Here is a 17,065-nt window from a genome sequence, read left to right on the forward strand (position 1 = left end):
CAGGAATTCGAGACGTCCCTGGCGGCAGGCGGCGACAAAAACGCAGCGGTCACGTCCGCCGCGACGTGTACGTCTCGGGTCGGACCCCGGTGTCCCGATAAAAATTCCGGTCGCTCCGCTGCGGTCCCGCGGGAGGGCGTCCCGGGGTCCCACAGGGAACACGCCGGCGAGTGGGGGCCGTTTCAATTAAGTGCTCAGATAAATTGCACCAGATAAGATAATTAACGTATTTAAAAGACAGTTCCGGTGGAGGGACGGCAATGTTTATGTCGGCGGGCCGAAGTTTATGTCCGTGTTCTCCTCGGGGAACAGAACAGTGTCGTCCTCAGTGGGCGGAGGTGACCCAGGCCATGGGGGCGAGGTGAGGGACACGATGTGGCCGGAGATACGGCGCCCAACCGGGACGTCTTCTTCGCTAGAGCTGCTCCTAGGCACTCGGCCGTGTGGGCCAGTCACCAGTTCCCTCTCATTATTGATCACAGTGTCGGCACTGCCCTGCAAGTGAATCAGTTTATACAGCGTGTTCCCGTAAGAGCTTGCAAATGTTTAACAGGACACAGAGGATGCTCCGTGGAACAATTTGAGGTAGAGAACCTGAGGTCGGAGAAGCCAGTTTAATGGGATACGGAAGAAAAACTTTTGTACCACTTTGTCTAGCATTACTGTTTTCGAGTTTTTGTATAAATAGCATACGTGTAAGTTTATATGTATTGCGCTGTTTACTCACATGTACATACCTTATTTCCTGTAAGGAAACAAAGAGGACATTCTCATTGGCCATATCTTGTACCTGGCCCTCTCAATGGCCACATGTACTTGAGGTACGTGCAAAGACTTCTACCTGAGTTGTTGAAGAACTACCCTTGGCTGTTCGTGTGAGGATGTGGATACAACATGACGGTGCACCACCTCATTTCAGTGTTAATATCCTCAACGATCTCGATGCTGTATTTCCTGGTTGTTGAATTGCAAGGGGAGACCTTATTACATGGGCTCAGAGACCACCTGACCTGAATCCCCTTGATTATTTCCTGTGTGGATATCTAAAGGGCCGGCCGGTGTGGCCGAGCTATTCTAGGCGCTTCAGTCTAGAACCGCGTGACCGCTACGGTCGCAGGTTCGAATTCTGCCTGGGGCATGGATGTGTGTGATGTCCTTAGGTTCATTAGGTTTAAGTAGTTCTAAGTTCTAGGGGACTTATGACCTCAGATGTTAAGTCTCATAGTGCTCAGAGCCATTTGATATCTACAGTCTCTTGTGTGTGAGACCCCAGTGGATACGGAGATGGAATTAGTTGCCAGAGCTGTAGCGGGCTGTGTTGTCATTCGAAACACCTCAGGCATATTTGGCAGGATGCGTCATAACCGTGTTCGCCGATGTCACTGTTCAAATGGCTCTGAGCACTATGGGACTTAACATCTGAGGTCATCAGTCCCCTAGAACTGAGAACTACTTACACCTTAGTAACCTAAGGACATCACACGCATCCATGCCCGGGGCAGGATTCGAACCTGCGACCGTAGCAGTCGTGCGTTTCCAGACTAAAGTGCCTAGAACCGCTCGACCACATCTGCCGGCTGCCGATGTCATGGTTACATTGAAGTTGATGGCCCTTGAGTTTGTAAGATACAGTGCAAATAGTACGTTCATTGTGTCAGCGGTGGTGTCTTCAGTTGACTGTAACTAACTAACGTTAATAAAAAAGTGGCTATTCGGACCCCAGGTTCCCTACCTCAGACCATCTTCTATGTCCCGTTAAATGTTGGCAATCTCTTGCGAAACACCCTGTGTGTTGCACCGTCAGTGGAACGTAACCGTGCATGGAAGTGAAACATGGACGATTAACAGTTTATACAAGAAGAGAATAGAAGCTTTCGAAATGTGGTGCTATACAAGAATGCTAAAGGTTAGATGGGTAGAAGGCGCAACTGAAGAGAAATGGGGAGATAAGTTTTTTTTGGGATGGTTGACAGGAAACATTATGAGTCATCAAGTGATCGGCAATTTAATATTGGAGGGAAATGTGTGTATGTGTGTGTGGGGGGGGAGAGTAAAACTCGTAGAGGGAGTCCAAGAGAGAATATAGTAAGTACATTCGGAATTATTTAAGTCGCAGTGCTTATTAGGAGATGAGGCATGCACAGGATAGAGTAGCATGGAGAACAACAACTGTCGATGGGAAGGACTATGTTTGTATCACCCCGCACATACGAAAAAAGACAGTACTAGATCGTTGTTGTAAAACTGCTGACCAGATTTCATTTGAACAAGTTGCAGTAAGTCTTGGGGGGATGGGAAGTGGGAACATTAGGTGTTGTTGCTGAAACGTATCCAAATGAGCCGTCCCATTGGTTCGGTTGAGCTGACTTCAATTTTCTGGTATTTCTCATCATCTTTAATTGTCGGTGCATCTATTCTTCGAACTAGGGACGGAGAGGAACAATAGAGTGCTTCATTCGACAGTCGCAGTGGAATTGCAGTATTCAGGTCTTATCGTTTTTCGACTAAGGTTTTATGTTGCATGCACCTATACGTCTTATGATCTATGTACTCCTACAACCATGTTTATCATGTACCATATTAGATTTATGTATTTCTTTTCCTATTCTTTCTCTCGTATGCTGTAGAGGTGTGTGAGTGTCTATGTATGATGCTGAGTTCTTTGGAAGGCACTGGCGGTTTATCCAACTTTTCAGTAGAGGTTAACTAGAATTATGCTTGGTGAAAGGGACATTAGTGGCCACTGGTCAGCAGCTAGTGTGTAGGTGTGTACAAGTAACTGGTGCGTATTTTCTTTGAGCGTTTTTTATGTTACCTGTGGACCACAGCACGGGAGAATGGAGCGGCAGTGTGTCTTGCCGTTCAGGTAAGTGACTATGTTCTTTCTGGCTGGCTCTAATAGTGTAAGTCAGGAATCTGAAATGTGTACATTTTAATTTGTATTTACACAAGACCATGCAATAAAATCAAATCTCAAAAAAATTAAATAACTTTACAACAGATCTAAACATCAACTTTAAAACTTCCAAAGCTTTCATCAATTTTAAAATGTTTTTAAGTAAAATTCGCAATAAATTTTAATAAAACAATCATTAATCTTTGTCCAACAAATTAAATAACTTAGAAGAAGAGCAATTCAATGGAGGTTGGCCAATTTCTTTTGCAAAATAAATGAATCTCAAGCGGATTAATTTTAAACTGGGCGGTTGGCTAGTGTCAGTCGTACATACCACGTCTATGGTTACATCAACACGAATTCCGCACATAGTAATAACAGCTCCTACAACTGTTAAGCACTTACAATAAACAAGCAACTTGGTTGAAATATCTTGCTCTTGCGAGTCTGGCGCAGTTAGCTGATTTGAAGATAGGGCTTTTAATTTACCCAAAACAACTAGAGAAGCAGCTACAAAAGTTAACTGCCAACTCAATCAACAAATATAAGTATTAAAACAAAATAGCTCCTCATTTACTTGGTGCAATTTAAAGCACTTAAATTACCAAAAATTTACTTAACGAGAAAAGAAGCTGGGAAAACTCCACTGCCAATTTAAATCTGAGTAAACAGCACCTCACTTGCTTGCTCCACTACAATCTTTAAATTTAAGGACGTCTTTCCGACGTGCTATTTCGCTGGTGCTAAATCTATGTCTGGCAGTAAGTTTGACGAAATTCACACAGGTTTGCTTTAGCACATTTTTTTTTAACGGGATGAGTGCTTACCAGAAGTAAAACTTTCACTCCATTCTTCGTCGTTTGTGCTAGAATATTATTCTCATATACAATGGTCACACTACGAGACCGATATAAAGCTGAACACGATGCACATGCTAGGACCTTAACCTATGTCTGGTACGGTGCTTTTAGTGGGAAGTAAACAGCAGCTGCTCTGCTGAAAGTGCAATCAACTCGTGGAACTGAGCCAAACTGCCTTGTGTCGCTTGCAGACACAGCGACGGTAAATACTCAGCTTAGCACGACCCAACTGCCACATACAATCGCCCTCCGATACAGGACACCACACACAATGTCTCTCCGTACTGCTAGTTACACTATGGCTCCACTTCTCGTCTACGAGAGGAAGCACTCGCTCTGCTGCGTATCTCTTTTTCTCTCTCTCTGTCTGCCTCTCTTTCTCTCTATCTGTTCCCGTCTTTTACCTCTGTCTGCCTCGCAAGCGCCACGGTGCTCGCCCTTTTAAGACTAGCGACGCTGGAGTATCTCTAATATCGGAGCTACGATTTAAGGCAAGGTATCGAAACCCGATTAAAGCAGGAGCAATGTGGACGGCGCCACGGCTCAAATCCACCTTCGTTTGCCGTAGCCTTTGTAATAAAGTTCCGTGTGTGTGTGTGTGTGTGTGTGTAATTTCATTTAACACGCACTATCTTACGCGAGTTCAGTGTTTTCCATTGGGTATCTTGTCCGAGATAGACCACGTGTGTTCTTGAACTGTAGTAAGCTATCAAGACAATATAATCATTTCTCGCTTGCTTCAAATACTAAATTCATCTTATTCTGTATCGTATGCCAAATTACTTTTGTCCAAATCTTGGTGTATTTATGTATTTCCGAAATGGGGCTCTCTCTTTAACTTACTCATTACGCAGCTGACAAATGAAACTAGTTGCTCTCTGGTCCAATGCGTATATGTTATGTCTATACAAATCTCCATGTAGGTGTCATTATACTGTTTGTGTGGATAGTTAGTATGAGCCTGCGAGTGTGTATGCTTTCGTGAGTCCTTGGTTTTACATATTTATGTATTTCCCAAGTCTTGAAGTGTGTACTGTATTGTATAATGAGCATCAGGCAAAATCAGTTACTTGCGATTATGATCTTCATTTGTTATTTTTATGTTATGAATAATGTAACCAAAAATTAAACGTTTAGGTATTTCTTATCTGGGATCATAATGTAGTTTCATGCAATCAAACCCTGTCTTGGCTCCTTCGAACCCATCCGCTTATCAACCCCCTCAATGGAAGCAATTTAAATTTTAATATTTTGTCTTATGTGCTTAATACAATAATTTCTATTCTGATTTTTTTTAAATGTTACTCAGAGAAGTTATTTTCCAACAGTTTATTTTGCTTTTAATTGCATTAATAATTCACCAACCTCTACATCTACATCCATACTCCGCAAGCCACCTGACGGTGTGTGGCGGAGTGTACCCTGAGTACCTCTATCGGTTCTCCCTTCTATTCCAGTCTCGTATTGTACGTGGAAAGAAGGTTTGTCGATATGCTTCTGTGTGGGCTCTAATCTCTCTGATTTTATCCTCATGGTCTCTTCGCGAGATATACGTAGGAGGGAGCAATATACTGCTTGACTCTTCGGTGAAGATATGTTCTCGAAACTTCAACAAAAGCCCGTACCGAGCTACTGAGCGTCTCTCCTGCAGAGTCTTCCACTGGAGTTTATCTATGATCTCCGTAACGCTTTCGCGATTACTAAATGATCCTGTAACGAAGCGCGCTGCTCTCCGTTGGATCTCCTCTATCTCTTCTATCAACCCTATCTGCTACGGATCCCACACTGCTGAGCAGTATTCAAGCAGTGGGCGAACAAGCGTACTGTAACCTACTTCCTTTGTTGTCGGATTGCATTTCCTTAGGATTCTTCCAATGAATCTCAGTCTGGCATCTGCTTTACCGACGATCAACTTTATATGATCATTCCATTTTAAATCACTTCTGATGCGTACTCCCAGATAATTTATGGAATTAACTGCTTCCAGTTGCTGACCTGCTATTTTGTAGCTAAATGATAAGGGACCTATCTTTCTATGTATTCGCATCACATTTCACTTGTCTACATTGAGATTCAATTGCCATTCCGTGCACCATGCGTCAATTCGCTGCAGATCCTCCTGCATTTCAGTACAATTTTCCATTGTTGCAACCTCTCGATACACCACAGCATCATCTGCAAAAAGCCTCAGTGAACTTCCGATGTCATCCACCAGGTCATTTATGTATATTGTGAATAGCAACGGTCCTATGACACTCCACTGCGGCACACCTGAAATCACTCTTACTTCGGAAGACTTCTCTCCATTGAGAATGACATGCTGCGTTCTGTTATCTAGGAACTCCTCAATCCAATCACACAATTGATCTGATAGTCCGTATGCTCTTACTTTGTTCATTAAACGACTGTGGGGAACTGTGTCAAACGCCTTGCGGAAGTCAAGAAACACGGCATCTACCTGTGAACCCGTGTCTAAGGCCCTCTGAGTCTCGTGGACGAATAGCGCGAGCTGGGTTTCACACGACAGTCTTTTTCGAAACCTATGCTGATTCCTACAGAGTAGATTTCTAGTCTCCAGAAAAGACATTATACTCGAACATAATACGTGTTCCAAAATTCTACCACTGATCGACGTTAGAGATATAGGTCTACAGTTCTTCACATCTGTTCGACGTCCCTTCTTGAAAATGGGGATGACCTGTGCCCTTTTCCAATCCTTTGGAACGCTTCGCTCTTCTAGAGACCTACGGTACACCGCTGCAAGAAGGGGGGCAAGTTCCTTCGCGTACTCTGAGTAAAATCGAACTGGTATCCCATCAGGACCAGCGGCCTTTCCTCTTTTGAGCGATTTTAATTGTTTCTCTATCCCTCTGTCGTCTATTTCGATATCTACCGTTTTGTCAACTGTGCAACAATCTAGAGAAGGAAGCACAGTGCAGTCTTCCTCTGTGAAACAGCTTTGGAAGAAGACATTTAGTATTTCGGCCTTTAGTCTGTCATCCTCTGTTTCAGTACCATTTTGGTCACAGAGTGTCTGGACATTTTGTTTTGATCCACCTACCGCTTTGACATAGGACCAAAATTTCTTAGGATTTTCTGCCAAGTCAGTACATAGAACTTTACTTTCGAATTCATTGAAAGCCTCTCGCATAGCCCTCCTCACATTACATTTCGCTTCGCGTAATTTTTGTTTCTCTGCAAGGCTTTGGCTATGTTTATGTTTGCTGTGAAGTTCCCTTTGCTTCCGCAGCAGTTTTCTAACTCGGTTGTTGTACCACGGTGGCTCTTTCCCATCTCTTACGATCTTGCTTGGCACGTACTGATCTAATGCATACTGTACGATGGTTTTGAACTTTGTCCACTGATCCTCAACACTATCTGTACTTGAGACAAAACTTTTGTGTTGAGCCGTCAGGTACTCTGTAATCTGCTTTTTGTCACTTTTGCTAAAAAGAAAAATCTTCCTACCTTTTTTAATATTTCTATTTACGGCTGAAATCATCGATGCAGTAACCGCTTTATGATCGCTGATTCCCTGTTCTGCATTAACTGATTCAAATAGTTCGGGTCTGTTTGTCACCAGAAGGTCTAATATGTTATCGCCACGAGTCGGTTCTCTGTTTAACTGCTCAAGGTAGTTTTCAGATAAAGCACTTAAAAGTATTTCACTGGATTCTTTGTCCCTGCCACCCGTTATGAACGTTTGCGTCTCCCAGTCTATATCCGGCAAATTAAAATCTCCACCGAGAACTATAACATGGTGGGGAAATCTACTCGAAATATTTTCCAAATTATTCTTCAGGTGCTGAGCCACAACAGCTGCTGAGCCCGGCGGCCTATAGAGACATCCAATTACCATGTCTGAGCCTGGTTTAACCGTGACCTTCACCCAAATCATTTCACAATTCGAATCTCCGTCAATTTCCTTCGACACTATTGCACTTCTTTTCGCTATAAACTCGCCTCCCCCTTCACTGTCCAGCCTGTCTCTGCGGTATACATTCCAATCTGAGTTTAGGATTTCATTACTGTTTACATGTGGTTTCAGCCAACTTTCTGTCCCGTTTGTGACCGTTTATTAATGAGAGCAGTTCTGGAACCTTTCTATAGACGCTCCTGCAGTTTACTATTAGCACATTAATAACCTCAAAAATAATTGATTGAGGCTTAGAGAAAACGAGCAATAAATTCTCTTTCATATGGACCTTTAAGTAGGATGTGTTAGGTGACAACTGAGTAGGAATAATTCCATACTAGAAGAGAATGTATAAATATGGACAAACACATTTTTTGCCTCTTAGACACTTTGTGTTGGATAAATTCTATATTTTTGACTTAACTGACCGAAAAAACAAGTTTAGTAAGTGACAATACGTAAAATGAAGATTAATTTCAGTTATTTCTATTCAAAAATGAAGATTCACGAAAAAATAGCGATGTAACATTAAAAATGTTGCAAATATGGACTAACCCCAAAAAAGTCACAATTTTTTTCAAATGTTTTAATAAACCTAATTAGAACAATAACAGATAGACTAGTCTACAAAGAACAACTTAGGTGTTTTAAAGTTTTAAAAGAAAATTTAATCATATCTTATTTGCAGAAATCGTAAAGGTAAACATCTCTTTCAGCTACGGCGCACTCTTCATGTGACCATATTTGGCACACAACACGTTGAACCCACACTTCTCCGCCAGTGTCTTGAGAGAATTTTTCATCACAAAATGAGCAAGTTGCATCAGTCAACTCTATTGTATCTCCACCGTTGATGTCCAGGTCGTTAACGCTTTCCGTAAGGGAAAGGTCACGGGAGTCTGATGAAGAAACAGATCGTTTTGTGGGTTGAATTTTATCTTCCTAAAGACCTTTGGTCTTCCCAACTCTGCTCCAACCCTGGCAAAACTCGACGACCTCTTTTGGACAGCTCTTTTGTCAGCCGAATTGGTGAACTATTTCTGATACCGCGGTTCTGTGATAAGGCTGGTACTTGCTAGTTTGCATCCACGAATGATGGGGACAGGAGACATGTCAAAAAGAGAAACTTCTACTGAAGTCCCCAAGCAACTGACATAAATGTTTTTTGAGTATGCTAGCTCGTCATAATGTAAAAAACTGTACTAGAGAAATCAACGTTTCGGACACAGTTACAGTGTGAATCTTCTAGACCTACTGCTGTGTTTTAGCTGCACAGAGTCACTTGACTCTTTACAGCTAAAACACATCAATAGACCCAGAAGAAATGATATTTTATTTTTTTAGCTGTAGAGAGTCAACTGTCTTTGAGTAGATAGAACACAGCAGTAGACACAGAACAGAAATTGTGTAGGAAACCTTAGTTTCTCCAATGCAGGTTTTTTTTTTAAATTATAACGCGCTACAGTACTCAGAAAACATTTTTTCTTTTGAGCTTTCGATGAAGTCGAGCCACAAGTTTCTGCATTACGAAATTTTGTAATCCATGTTTGAAATGTGATTTAATCCTACTGTTATTGGAATTATAGGAAAGTATATTTCAATTACGAAAGATTTTGCTCTATTGTTTTGAGAAATTACTAAATAAGAACTAGCCAAGGTTTTCATGATTATGTGCTCATTTTAAATAACTCCTTTGTAATTATTTTACCTAATTATGTTCAGTTGAGGAAATGTTGTTAAGAAATTATGTTACTTTTAAAATATATTTGTTCCCTCATTACCTCCAACCACTTCAGCACTATAACCTCTGTTCCTCCGTCACCAATTCTTCCTTCACCGATGTAATAATTCAAAACATTGGAGATTTCTTTCCTTGGTGGTGAGAAAGGTATTTGGATGTTTTCAGAGAAGAGAGCGGAGCCGTTTGTCAGAGGGAGGGAAGAGTCTCGTTTATCCTTTCATAATTCTGTAACGGTGCTATGGCGTGGCTGCTAGTGAGATAGCATCCACTGACCTGAGTGCCATACGTTAGAGAAAAAGGGTCCGAACAAATGTAACGTCGTGAAGTCAAGCAGCTACTTTCATTTAATCGCAAAACTCGCAATAATTAATGAAATAATGATATAAAGATATGCTGGAGGGAGAAATGGAGCCTCTTGACGGTACACTTTGTATCGCGTTTCTTGGAAGGCAGAGGGTAGTTTCAATCAGTAGGAACAATCACTTGCCTAGCAGATATGAAGGGACATGGACGCTTTATAGATTGAGAGTGGAAGTGTAAAGTATAGGTTCTGCCAAACTGATTGTTTTGTTCCTTGATGTTCGGTTTCATTATTGTCAGTAACGTTGAACCAATACTTTATATCGACCTTCGTGATTGCGTGCGGGTCCACCTTTGGAAGGCAATGCAGCAGTGATTCCGTGAGTTATGGATTCTACATATTCTTAGTAGGTACCCGGAGAGGTGTGGCACCAGTAGTCCTCAAGAAGAAATTACAGGTCACTGGACTGTGCGTAGAGCTGGAGCCCGGTAGTACCCTCCATATGCGCCAGCTGGTTAATGTCAGATGAATTTGGGCAACAAATATCAACGTGAGTTAGTGCTCATCATGTTAGAACCACTTAGCACGACTCTGGCCTTCGGACTCGCACTATTACCCTCCTGGATAATAACATCGCCATCGGGGAAGCACGTGGTCCGCAACAGTGTCCACAGCTGTCATCGTGCCTGCCTTCGTTTATTACTACAGTTCCCATGGAAGTCCAGGTCACCCTCCCCCCCCCCCCCCCCCCCCCTCCCTCAAGGGCTAACACAGGAACGACGAGCCTTTATCTGTCGTGTCGTGATTGTTCAGGGTAGTATTTCGTCTTTACGAAGGCATAGCCGCATAACAACGTCAACCTGGTGTGACACGAAACTTGATTCATCCGACAAGGCGACCCGTTGCCAGTGTTACACGGTTCCATTCCGATAATCCCGTGCCAGCTGCAGTCGTCATTGACGATGTCGTGGAGTCAACATGGGAACATTCAGTGAACAATTATTGCAGAGCCCTAATTACGGTAATGTATGCTCCGAAACAATTGTGCCTGCAGTACGATGGTACATCTGCCACAGATCGCCACCCATCCATCCGCTGTGGCCGAGCAGTTCTAGGCGCTTGAGTCTGGAATCGCGCTGCTGCTACGGTCGCTGGTTCGAACCCTGCCTCAGGCATGGATGTGTGTGATGTCCTTAGGTTCGTGGGGTTTAAGTAGTTATACTCGTATGTGTAGGGGATAGATGACCTAAGATGTTAAGTCCCATAGTGCTTAGAGCCATTTGAACCATTTGATCGCCGCCTATCCTACTTCAGACTTCGGGAAACCCTCTGACCTCCGCATCTTGTGGTGAGCCGTGGAGTTGTAACACTTTGTCGCCTATTTTTGATTTCACCGTTCTTCAACCAATTTCTGTAGACACTTACGATGAATGACACGAGCAGCCCTTCCTAGGCGCCAGACCATGAACGTCTGCCGTTTGTATAAGTCGCTCATATCAAAAGCCTTTCCCCATTTGCTGTACGCATCGAAGCTAGGATGTTTCCCCAGTCTTCTTTTGCTCCTCTTACATACTTTCCTTACCGCGTCATGACCCCGTCATTACACAGCCTTCATTCTCGCGGTGGACATTGGTCTTAATATTCCCTCGACACCGCAGTTCTAATGGTTAACAAGAGTAAATGCATCAACGTTTCATGTAAAGGGCAGATTCTGTTCCGCGTATTATAGCCAACTATTTGTGAATTATTGTATTTCTAAATCTAAAAAAAATGTAACTGTCTACAGACGATGTTCTTATTCTGAGATTTATATCACTGGCAACTTGGAAAAGAATCTAAACTGAATATTTGAATTGTTCCAGCAGCAAATACCACAATCTCAAAAATGATCAAATGTGTGTGAATTCCTAAGGGACCAAACTGCTGAGGTGATCGGTCCCTAGACTTACACACTACTTTAAACTAACTTAAACTAGCTTATGCTAAGAACAACACACACACTCATGCCCGACGGAGGACTCGAACCTGCGGCGGGAGAGGCTGAGAAATCCGTGACATGGCGCCTGAAACCGCGCGGCCACTGCGCGCGGCCCCACAATCTCACCCCACAGGTCAGATCCTATCAAAACGTCATTTAGGTTTGATAAATGATTCAAACAGAGGAAGATTATAGGTTAATGTGCTGTCGGTATGTTTAGACTGGCCAGTCGTGTCAAAGCAATCGGTCCGGTATTCAACTGAAGTAATCTAAAAAAGCAAAAAAAGGAACTACATCCGAGTGATTACACGAAGATCTGAGCCTCCAGCCGACCGTATAAAGCTCCAGTGTGAACTGACGTAGTTGTGGAATACAAATGGTGTGTATCCAACAGGGAAAATTGGACAAAGCTGTAAAATAAATTTATGTGCGTATTTTAATGCTCTAATGCAATCATGAAGAAATGGAACATTTCACATAACAAGAAGATGAAAACGATGTTGTAAATACCACATTCACCAGCGTGCGCCACACTTGCGTTGACGAAACTTTCTTCAGTTTCCGCCAGCGTTACAGCGTTAAGATACCGCAACGTTTCGACGAGTGAATCAGTCTTATGATGAAGTATCGAAATATTCGGATGTTCCGATAGTTATACTAGCGGTGCACCCTTCCCCCTGGCAACTGGCCCGTGTTGCGGTTGACTGGTGGGGACGGGGTGGCTTTACAATGATGGAAGTGTCGAATGGACCGGAAGCTGCGCTCGAACCTCTGTGTGGGCAATCCGGATGCGGCTTGCGTGCTGGACACTGCTCGACACGTTCTCGTCTTATTGCCGCTAACTTGGGACTTCAAATCGAAGTTAATTGGTAACCTTCGTCCTTACTGATAAATTCTCGTAGATCCGTATTTCTACGGATTTATTTATAATGTGAAGACCTGGTTGCTCGAAGCAGGGATTCATAGAATTGAGAGTTTTGTTGTCAGTAGCAACTACAGGTTTAGTAACATCTGTACAGAAAAAAGACATATATTGCAATGATACAGCTACTGTTAGGTTTCATCGTGATGGAGGCAAGTAGATTTCTTGAAAAATATTGTTTCCAGTACCATCAAAGGAGGCAGGGAATGTAACCAACGGAAAGTAGATAAACAAAGCATACAGCCTCACCATAGATACGCAGTTCATGGCAAAGTCTAGCGCAGGCCAGTACACGGCAGCTGATGTCCAGTGGATAGTGATCATACGTATGTTATGGACGCGAATGTTGTTGTTTGTGCAGAAAACACATATTAGTTGTGATATCGTAATAGATTTATGTTTGTGGTGGAGATTATCAGTCAGTCCTCAAATCAACGTCAGCAACTGTTGTAGACTCTCATAACATATCTTGAGCTCAAACGTAATGAGCCATATCGAACAGAATGGCTTCCTCCAAACAACCCAGAACGGATACCTAAAACACCAGTCATGTGTAACAGAACTGAACTCTTCTCACATAACATTCCGAAAGTCATGGCTGGAAGCAGTCAGGAAGATACAGTATTTCCTGACTTCCCAAAAGCATTTGACTGTTTTACCAAACCAACTTTAATTAACGGAAGTACGCTTATGGAGTGAACTAAATTTAATACTGAATTAAGAATTTGTTGGTACGGAGGTCGCAGCATGCTGTCTCAGAGAAGGGTCATTGTCAGAAATAGAAATAAACTCAGATGTGTGGGACGGAAGTATTTTGGTACTCTTTCTGTTCACATTGTGTATTCATAGTAACATTACACTTACTTCAGATGATATTGTTTAGTGAGACATTACTTCGAAATAGCTACAGAAATATTCAGTCAGGTCTGGATTAGATTATCAAATACCGTCAAAATCTGTACAATATAAAATTGAGCTCTTCAAAAAACGCAGAAAAGTGGTATCCCATGACTTAAATATTAGCGAGTGACAATTTTAATCATTCAACTCAAACAAATCTTTTGGTGTAACAGTTTGTGAGCATGTGAAATGGAATGTTCACATACGCTGAACAGTACGTAAAGCTGGAATCACACCTCAATTTGTTGGAAGGATTCTAGGGAAAGGCAGGAATTTTACAAGTTCCATCTTGGAATGTTGCTCAGAACTGAGCAAATAGGACTAACGGGGAATATTTCACATACAAAGCAAGACAGAACAGAGTCAAGGAACTGATGATGTATAGAACATAGTTACCACTTGAGACGCCAACTGCCCCGGGAAATCCTAGTTACAAAGTTTTCGAGCCAGCACTAAATGAACAATCTAGAAATACATTACAGAGCCATACATGTCGCTCCCGTCGGCACTGTGAAATTATGAAAGAAATATTTGTAATCCATTGTCGAAGGCACGGTACCGATTGAAATTTTAAGGGTCGTCGCCGGAATAATTACCCTAATTGAAAGTAAGGAAGAGATTATTACGGTTGAAGTAAACGAAAAATCAAGTTTTTCAGAATTTAATTATTCATCTGTTTATTTAAGTAACTGAAATTGAGGCCTTTGCGCTCTCTACTGCGTTCTGTTTTGTATTTTCATTTAATTAAACATAATAAAGAAACAATAGAAATAAAACTCATTCCACATCAGACCACTAACTAATGTGATCTGCTATAATATTGAAGTCTAGAAGGTGACAATAATAACGGCATTAATAATGGAAAATGTTATAAATATTAAGTTAAAGAAGAATAAGAGTACGAATGTAAGATATTATAACATAGTGAGTCCTAAGAATATGAAAAGGAGCTAGAAAGCTTCAGGAAACATTGTATCAGAGAGGTCTGGTGGAAAACGAGAGTAATTAGCTTTAACATACTGTCATTTCAACACCAGTGGGAGTGTTTAAACAACGATTATATAAACATTCAAAAAGTGTCTGTGGCTGTTTGCGTCATTTACGAATTATCATTAACGGCCACGGAGTTCACAAGATCCAACATAGATAAAAGAACGTAGAAATCTTTACTGGAAGTGGAAGACACCTGTAGAAAATCGATCAGATACTTGTCAGCAAAAGAAAAAAATGTAGTATACGGAATAACAAAAATAAAAAGTATTTAAGCCAAGGCAGCTAAATTACACAGGGTGGGTGAAAATGAAGAAATCAGGGAGGCTCTGACGAAACATATGATAAGAGATTTAAAGACCACAGAATTAATACTATTAATACTGATGTACAAATCAGAAAGTTTTCGGTCGAGATATATCCTAAACGTAAGCATTCCAGGCATGTCACACATAGATCATGGTAAAAAAAGAGAAGAGAAACTACAATTATTTGAAATGTGTTGTTACAGACGCTTCATAAAAATTAAGTTTAACCGTACATTGAAGATACATTTCTTAAGAAATGATGATGCAGAAACTAGATAAAATACCACAACAGATAAAGGGACACGCTATTCCGACAAAAATGGTTAACTTGTAAAGACAAAGAATTGTAGGGAGGGCAAACAAAATCTAAAGATCGTTGACTGGCCTGCCTAGATCCTTGATTTGTGACTAGTCGACTTGTTGAGCATTGCAAGAAATTCCATTCGAATGTTGTGTGCCTCATACCGCAACGAATGCAAGTGTTTATTCGTATTCATGGAGATCACACCTCTCTTCTCTCTCTCCCTCCCTCTCTCTCTCTCTCTTTCCCTCTCTCTCTCTCTCTCTCTCTCTCTCTCTCTCTCTCACCCTACCTCCCCCCCTCCCATCAAAAAAGTTTTGCATCACCCAATACCCAGAACTCCTGAAGACAGACGTTGACTGTGGATCTTGTGTCACATACATTGACGGAAATGGAAAGTGTTACACCATGAACAATTTGACCGAACGCTATCAAATTGATACATGTGTATGGGAGAGGTTGATCAAAATTACGTCCTCATGCGGTTTTATTTGCAATATTTTCAGTACATAAAAATGTCGTTCTTACAGGAGAAGAACTGTATATGTGATGGTCAAGGAGTGTCTCTGACGTTACTGCGAGTTACTGCAACATTTAGATGGAGGTTTTTAATGCAACATAGTTAGAGGAACGTGAGTGTAATTTATCGCCATCTGTCGAACTCTAATAAAGGTACAACTATTTGCATCACCGTCCTGGGAACATCATACCAATAGATAACATACACAACTGGTTGTAGTGAAATGCCTGCAACGATCTGTAACGTGATGAACTTAGGACAACAGTTTGGCAAGAATATTAGGCACTGATTCTTCCAGAAGCACACATCACGAAAACACTTTACGACTGTTTATTTGACTAGCTCTGTCGAACAGACGGATGACATCAGAAATTTGGATTGAGCTTATAGGCTGAGTGTCACCACGAACGATCGGTGAGAGAGTACTGGAAGCTGGAAGGTGGGTTGAGACCTCAAACAGCAGTGCACGTTTATCGCTGCCACTATATCAGCGACAACAGAGACGTTCACGGCGTGGAACTAGAATCAACCAGGATACTGAGTGGCGCTCTGTAGTGTTCAGCGATGAACCCCGCTTCTGTCTGTAGCGGCCATGTCGACGCAAATGCATCCGTAGAGTAGCTGCTGAAAGGTCTCGAAAAACCCGGTGAAAGCTGTCAGGGCGTTGCGATTCTTTATACCCATATGTCACGAACTCTTGGAATCAGGTTTTGGAGATGACTGCTACGATAATAGTTAAGTGGAAAATCAAATCGTGGCAGTGTATGGCAAAAATGGTAAACCACGTTGTTATAATCTTCACAACTGAGATACCGAATGGCGTATTGCAGCAGGATGATGCATGACTTCAATATCACAGCTCACATCATAAACGCCTTTGAGGAATCTAAAGATCATTGACTGGCCTGCCTAGATCCTTGATTTGTGAGTTGTCGACTTGTAGAGCATTCCAAGAAATTCCATTTGAATGTTGTGCGCCTCATACCACAATGAATGCAAGTGTTTATTCGTACTCATGGAAATCACACCTCTCTTCTCTCTCTGTTCCTCTCTCTCTCACCCTACCTCCCTCCCTCCCAACAAAAAAGGTTTGCATCGCCCCAGTTCCCAGAACTCCTGAAGACAGACGTTGACTGTGGATATGGTATCACAGACTCAGTCCCTTTGACTGTTCAGAGATGTCACTAAACCCGCCCAAAGACGTAAAAAACCATGCATGTGCGCGCCTATTAGACCAGAGGTTCACAATGTTTTGTTTGTCACGCCCCCCCTTCTGCCGAAAAGAAAACTTCCGTGCCCCCCCCCCCCCCCCGCCCAAAAAAATATAGAGATTTTTATTAATTATCAAGAAACTATTGAAAAATTTGTGATGGTGACGTCATGTAACATGGTGGGCTGTTAATGTATCGAGCCGCACTTATTATGTCATCAG

Source organism: Schistocerca gregaria, chromosome 8 (assembly GCF_023897955.1).
Source record: "Schistocerca gregaria isolate iqSchGreg1 chromosome 8, iqSchGreg1.2, whole genome shotgun sequence".
NCBI classification, from domain to species: Eukaryota; Metazoa; Arthropoda; class Insecta; order Orthoptera; family Acrididae; genus Schistocerca; species Schistocerca gregaria.